General features: G+C 41.1%; 1 long non-coding RNA gene across 3 annotated transcripts in view; it reads left to right on the top strand.

Moving 5' to 3' along the window:
- LOC148113761 (uncharacterized) overlaps window positions 1-5878 on the top strand; it is a 9114-nt gene extending 3236 nt beyond the window's left edge. For all 3 annotated transcript variants that reach the window (XR_015734184.1, XR_015734185.1, XR_015734183.1), the window contains 2 exons: window positions 114-237; window positions 5683-5878. This is a non-coding gene — a long non-coding RNA (uncharacterized LOC148113761). The remainder of the gene's footprint in view (window positions 1-113; window positions 238-5682) is intronic.
- The last annotated feature ends 1003 nt before the right edge of the window (window positions 5879-6881 follow it).

The following is a 6881-nucleotide window of genomic DNA, read 5'->3' as shown; positions in this document are numbered from 1 at the left end:
CTTTCACTACCCTGGAAGCTGGCCATCCTTTCTTCCTTAAACGTGTGCTTTTGGGTGGGTACCAAGGCATGAAATGTTCATCATGCGCACACCTATGTGTTGGTCTTTTGTAGGTCGGATGTGAATGCAGTTTGCAGTTCCTGACTCCCAGGTAGAAATCTTCTCTCCATTTGTGTCTGTTCACCCATCTAGCCATGTTGTCGCCCAGCCTGGAGCCCTCCAAGGAGAATTTCCCAGGTAAAAATTATTGGGAAGACCCTGAGCTGATCAGGATGATATAATAATAATAATAATAATAATAATAATAATAATAATAATAATAATAATAATAATAATAATAATAATAATAAACAAACTGACTACCTACAACGCCATGACCGTGTTGCTAAGATCATTCACTGGAAATTGTGCCAGAAGTTTGGATTTGAGTACAGCAAAAACCACTGGGAACATCAGGTTGAGAAAGTTTTAGAGAATGAGAAACTCAAGATCTTGTGGGACTTCAGGATTCAGACTGAGAGGAACTTGGTCCACAACACACCTGACATAACAATACCTGAAAAGAAAAAAGTATGGTTCATTGACATTGCAATACCTGGTGATGCACGGATTGAAGATAAGCAGCAAGAAAAAAATCACAAAGTACCGGGACTTGCAAATTGAAGTTGAGCAACTGTGGAAAAAGAAATTGTGTGTTGTCCCGATTGTAATTGGAGCCCGTGGAGCAATACCCAAAGGGCTACCCCGCTATTTAGAAATTCTAAATTTGCCAGACTTGAACATTTTGACTCTACAAAAAACCACCTTACTCGGAACAGCTTACATCCTCCGACGATACCTTAACAGTTCCTAGGTCCTTGGTTAGGACTCGAGCTGCTGAGCTATTAACCAGCCTCAAAGGCTGTGAATCTCACTAAAGATTAACTTATTATTATTATTATTATTATTATTATTATTATTATTATTATTATTATTATTATTTTATTTCTATACCGCCCTTCTCCCGAAGGACTCAGGGCGGTGTACAGCCTATTAAAAGCACAAGACAAACATCAATTAAAATTATTTAAAATTATTAAATAATTCGGCTCAATTTAAAACCCCCAAAATTTAAAACACCCAATTTAAAATTATTATGTTGATAGCCCGGCCTGGCGGAACAACAGGGTCTTGAGTGCACAGCAAAATACCCGGAGGTCATTGATTAATTAATCTCATTGATTAATTAATGAGAGGGATCTTGGAATCCTAGTGGGCAACCATTTAAATATGAGCCAGCTGTGTGCAGCAGCTGCCAAAAAAGCCAACACAGTTCTAGGCTGCATAAACAGAGGGACAGAATCAAGAGAAGTGTTAATACCACTTGATAATACCTTGGTAAGGCCACACTTGGAATACTCCATCCAGTTTTAGTCGCCATGATGTAAAAAAGATGTTAAGACTCTAGAAAGAATGCAGAGAAGAGCAACAAAGATGATTAGGGGACTGGAGGCTAAAACATACGAAGAACAGTTGCAGGAACGGGGTATGTCTAGTTTAATTAATTAGATTAATTAGTTTAAGAGCCTTGGTGGCGCAGCAGACTAAAGTGCTGTTAAATAGCACCAGCTGCCTGCAATTACTGCAAGTTCAAATCTCACCAGGCTCAAGGTTGACTCAGCCTTCCATCCTTTCGAGGTAGGTAAAATGAGGACCCGGTTTGTGGGGGCAATAAGCTGACTTTGTATAAAAAAGAACACCGCTTGGGGGGTTGGGCGAAAGCCCTACTAAGCAGGTATATACAAAAGTATGAAGGCTATTGCTTAATGCATTGTAAGCTGCCCTGAGTCTCCGGAGAAGGGCGGCATATAAATTGAACCAAGAAAGAAAGAAAGAAAGAAAGAAGAAAGAAAGAAAGAAAGAAAGAAAGAAAGAAAGAAAGAAAGAAAGAAAGAAAGAAAGAAAGAAAGAAAGAAAGAAAGAAAGAAGGACTAGGGGAGACATGGTAGCAGTGTTCCAATATCTCAGGGGCTGCCACAAAGAAGAGGGAGTCAAGCTATTCTCCAAAGCACCTCATGTAGGACAAGAAGCAATGGGTGGAAACTAATCAAGGAGAGAAGCAACTTAGAACTAAGGAGAAATTTCCTGACAGTTAGAACAATTAATCAGTGGAACAACTTGCCTCCAGAAGTTGTGAAGGCTCCAACATTGGAAGTTTTTAAGAAGATGCTGGATAACCATTTGTCTGAAGTGGTGTAGGGTTTCCTGCCTAAGCAGGGGGTTGGACTAGAAGACCTCCGAGGTCCCTTCCAACTCTGTTATTCTATATTCTAATTGCGAACTTAATTCCTGCAGAAGGAGAATTAAGCAGGATGATCAGAAAGAAAGAAAATGTTCTGATATTTGTAGAGAATATTTGTAGCTCAGAGTTGAACTGAGTGGCCCTTGGTGCGCTCTGAGCTTGGCGATTTTCTCGTAGAGGTTTCGGTACCCAACTAGGTAACATCATCATCAGTGGGCTGATGATGTTACCTACTTGGGTAATGAAACGTCTGCAAGAAAACAAGCAAACTCAGAGAGCACCAAGGACCCCACCGCTAAAATAATTAGCTCCCTAATTAAGTAGTTCCCTAATAAAGGAACTACCAAAGAGAAAAGCACATGCCATCAAATTGGCAAGGCAAACCACTTGTACATACAGTAGTGGCCAAAATTGTGGAAACCTTTTGGGAAAAGTGCATTTTTCAGGTTTGATGGCTAATACCACTTTTTTTGGGGGGGGGAGTTTCAAGATAATCCTATTCCACTGCTGGAATGCCCTGGGAATAGCCCAGACCTTAACCCAAATTGAAAATCTATGAAGCCGACTAAAGAAATTTGTTAGTCAGAAGCGACCCAGCAATAAAACCCAGTTAATAGAAGCAATCATTCAGTCTTGGTTTCACATAACAGCAGCAGAACTAAAAGACTTGGTTCACTCCATGGGAAGACGTTGTAAGGCCGCAATTCAAGGTGACCCAACTAAGTCTTAACTGACATGATGATCATTTTTGTATATCTCGTTTTTTCTATGGTGATCATTTTTGTATATCTCGTTTTTTTCTACGTGTTTCCCTTTTCTTCTTTATACTGTAACTGCTATTCTAATAGCAAATCCTTCATAGTTAAGGAATAACATAATAACATAAGGCAAGTTATTGCATTACATTATTGATTAAATTATCTTTCCATTGATATATAATTTTATGGTATTACTCCCAAAAAAAGTGGTGTTAGTAACTAGTTTTAGCAAATACACTTTTCCCAAACAGTTTCCACAATTTTGGCCAGCCCTGTATACTAGTAGATCCATCCTGCTTCCTTTTTATATTTACAAGATCAGCTGGGTGGTGTGACCTACAAGTTAAAAAGATGCAAAATAAATTGGCGGATAGTCGGAGGGGCGGGGTTTTTTTTGGGCTCCGCGGTTCCCATTTAGCATAATCAACAGGAATTGCATTGGTTACCGGTTGCCCTCCGGTTGAGATTCAAGGTGCCGGTGATGACCTATAAAGCCCTACATGGCTTAGGCCCAGGATACTGGTAGGACCATCTGCAGCCAGCGACGGCTTCCCATCGCCCGGTGCGTTCTCACAGGGAGGGCCTTCTCCGGGTGCCGGCGGCTAGACAATGTCGGCCGGCAGCCCCCAGGGGTAGAGCTTTCTCTGTGGACGTGCCCACTCTTTGGAATCAACTCCCCCTGGGGCTTCGGTTGGCTCCTGACCTTCGCACCTTCCACCGCGAATTAAAAACATGGCTGTTTACATCGCCCAGCCAGGAGTGAGGGGTTTTTTTTGATTATTTTAATGGGTTTTAATAACTGTTTAAATTATATATTTATACATTTATGTATTTTACGTTTTATTGGGTTTGTTTTTATTTGCTGTGAGCCGCCCTGCGTCCTACGGAGATAGGGCGGCATACAAATTATATTACATAAATAAATAAATAAATAAATAAATAAATAAATAAATAGCCAGAAGCGACCCAGCAATAAAACCCAGTTAATAGAAGCAATCATTCAATCTTGATTTCACATTATAACAGCTGCCGAACTAAAATTATTTAATTATTTTAAATCTATTTTAACTTTTGTGTACAAATGTTTTATTCTGGCTGTTCACCGCCCTGAGTCCGAAAGAAGAAGGGCGGTATAGAAATCTGAAAAATAAATAAATAAATAAATAAATAAATAATAAATAAATAAATGAATGAATGAATGAATGAATGAATGAATGAATGAATGAATGAATGAATGAATGACTTGGTTCACTCCATGGGAAGATGTTGTAAGGCCCGTCATTCATGCTAAAGGTTACCCAACTAAGGATTAACTGACGTGGTGATCATTTTTGTATATCTCTTGTTTTTTCTACGTGTTTCATTTTTCTACTTTATACTGTAACTGCTATTCTAATAGCAAATCCCTCTTATGAGGGATTTTTGCATTATTGCAAAAGTTATTGCATTACGTTCTTCATTAAATTATCTTTCCATTGATATATAATTTTAAGGTACCACTCCAAAAGAAAAAGTAGTGTTATTAGCTAGTTTTAGAAAATACACTTTTCCCAAAAGGTTTTGAAGGGAAACAATAATAAGGATATAATAAATAATACTAGGATATGATACACTGGTATACTAGATTCTGTAACCATTAGGTTCCTGTAATACATATATGCCTTTGTATTTGTATCACGTATATTATGCCTTTATATTTGTATCTCCTGTAACAAACATATTCTGTTATTAGGTCTGTAATGTATCTGGTATTTGTCAAACATATGTCCCTGCCATTTGACCTGAACCCATATCAATCTGCAACGCTCTCTACATGGGGCTCCCCCTGGGGTGCACCCGGAGGCTCCAGCTGGTTCAGAATGCGGCCGCGCAGGGGATTATGGGAGCGACGGGGTGCTCCCATGTGACACCTCTCCTGCGCGAGCTGCACTGGCTCCCGGTGGTCTTCCGGGTGCACTTCAAGGTGTTGGTGACCACCTTTAAAGCGCTGCATGGCTTAGGGCCGGGGTATTTACGAGACCGCCTTCTGCCACCAATAGCCTCCCACCGGCCAGTACGCTCGCACAGAGTGGGCTTCCTCAGGGTGCCATCCGCCAGACAGTGTCGGCTGGCGATCCCCAGGGGGAGAGCCTTCTCTGTGGCGGCGCCCACCCTCTGGAACAACCTCCCCCCCAGAGATACGTACAATAACAGACCTCCGGATTTTTCGTCGGGCCCTGAAAACTTATTTATTTCAACTAGCCGGGCTGGCTTGATCCCACAGTTTTGAGTTAAATTTTAATTGATTTTAAATTGGGTTTGTTTTAAATCATGGCCAAAAAAATATTTAATCATTTTAAACTGTTTTTAAATTTTGTATGTTCTGTTTTTATTTCGGCTGTTCACCGCCCTGAGTCCTATTGGAGAAGGGCGGTATATAAATGGAAACAAATAAATAAATAAATAAAATCTTCTCCCTGTTTTTTTCTTGTGCCATCTAAGAGCATGGTACGTATCTCCAAGGGATAATTTACACCTCAGTCCTAATTTATGTTGATCTGGATAGACTCCTACTTTCCAGGGCCAGGGGGCCAAAGTGGCCAATTGAGTAAACAAAGAAATGCTCAAGATGACTAATTGGGAAATTTCTATTCCCCCTTGCAGGGCAACAAGGAATGCACGGGCCTGGATTGGGAGGCCAGAGTTGGGTACTAAGCTGACGTCTCTGAGGGTATAAAAGGACGCCATACCTTCCCCAAGGTGTGGCTATCTCCTCGCATGCATTGTATCTGTATGTTCTGGATATAGTTCCACCCAGTATTTTGTTTTTGGCCATAAATAAAATCTGTTTTTTTTGCAAGCCTCGTCTTGAGTCTCTCTCTTTGGCATTCTGGTGACTTCAAGTGTATTTTGGGACCTTACAGTTTCCACAATTTTGGCCACTACTGTATATAGAGAGCAAACCCCACTTCCTTTTAGCACTGATGATATCACCAAGTTGGGTAATGAAATGCCTGCAAAAATACAGCCAAGCTCAGAGACCACCCAGGAGCTTTCAAAGAAAACATTGCATGGGAATCGGGGTGGGGAGAGACAAAATTGAAAATACCTTGGATTGCAAGAAGACTACTGTATTTTTCGGAGTATAAGACGCACCTTCCCCGCCCCCCCCGTAAAAGGGGGTGAAAATTAAGGTGCGTCTTATACGCTGAATGTGGCCCCGCCCACCCACTGGCCCCCACCCTTTGGCCTCTGCCTTGCAGCAGTTAGCTCCTTGCAAGCAAACAGCAAGAAAAAAACAGCTCCTTTCAGCTTCAGCACAGGCTAATTAGCACAAGTTAATTGGATCGGCCTCCCGACTTTCAGCTGATTTGCTCTGCAGGGCTCTGCTGCTTGCTGCAAAGAGGTAAATTGCTGAAGCAGATTTTTTTTTTCCCTTGTGCTAATCAAGCTATGCTGAAAACGAAAATGAAAGTAAAGCAGGCCGTTTGCTGTTTGCTGCAATGAGGCAAAATTGCTCAGAGGCAGAGGGAGATTTCTTTTTCTTCTTTTCCTCACCAAAAAAGGTAGGTGCGTCTTATAGTCCGGTGCGTCTTATACTCCGAAAAATACGGTATATATCCTTCAATACAAGATGAAGTCAAACCATGCAACTCACCCAAAAAGCACTCAGAAAAGCTAAAGCTTGAATATTTGGGTGAAAAGCTGGACATTATTGGAGACATCAATCAAAATGAGGCCGACATACCCACTAGATACCATTTCTGATAGCACAAACAGTTCAAGAATTCAGACAAGCACAAACTTGACAGGCAATCCTGATGAACTGAAGCCTCTGATGATCGCGCGGCTCAGCTGGGATC

The sequence above is a fragment of the Pantherophis guttatus genome, chromosome 4 (genome assembly GCF_059756535.1).
Source record: "Pantherophis guttatus breed Tessera chromosome 4, ASM5975653v1, whole genome shotgun sequence".
Classification (NCBI taxonomy): Eukaryota; Metazoa; Chordata; class Lepidosauria; order Squamata; family Colubridae; genus Pantherophis; species Pantherophis guttatus.
The sequence above is the reverse complement of the archived record's forward strand: the minus strand, read 5'-3'. Positions and strand labels throughout refer to the sequence as shown.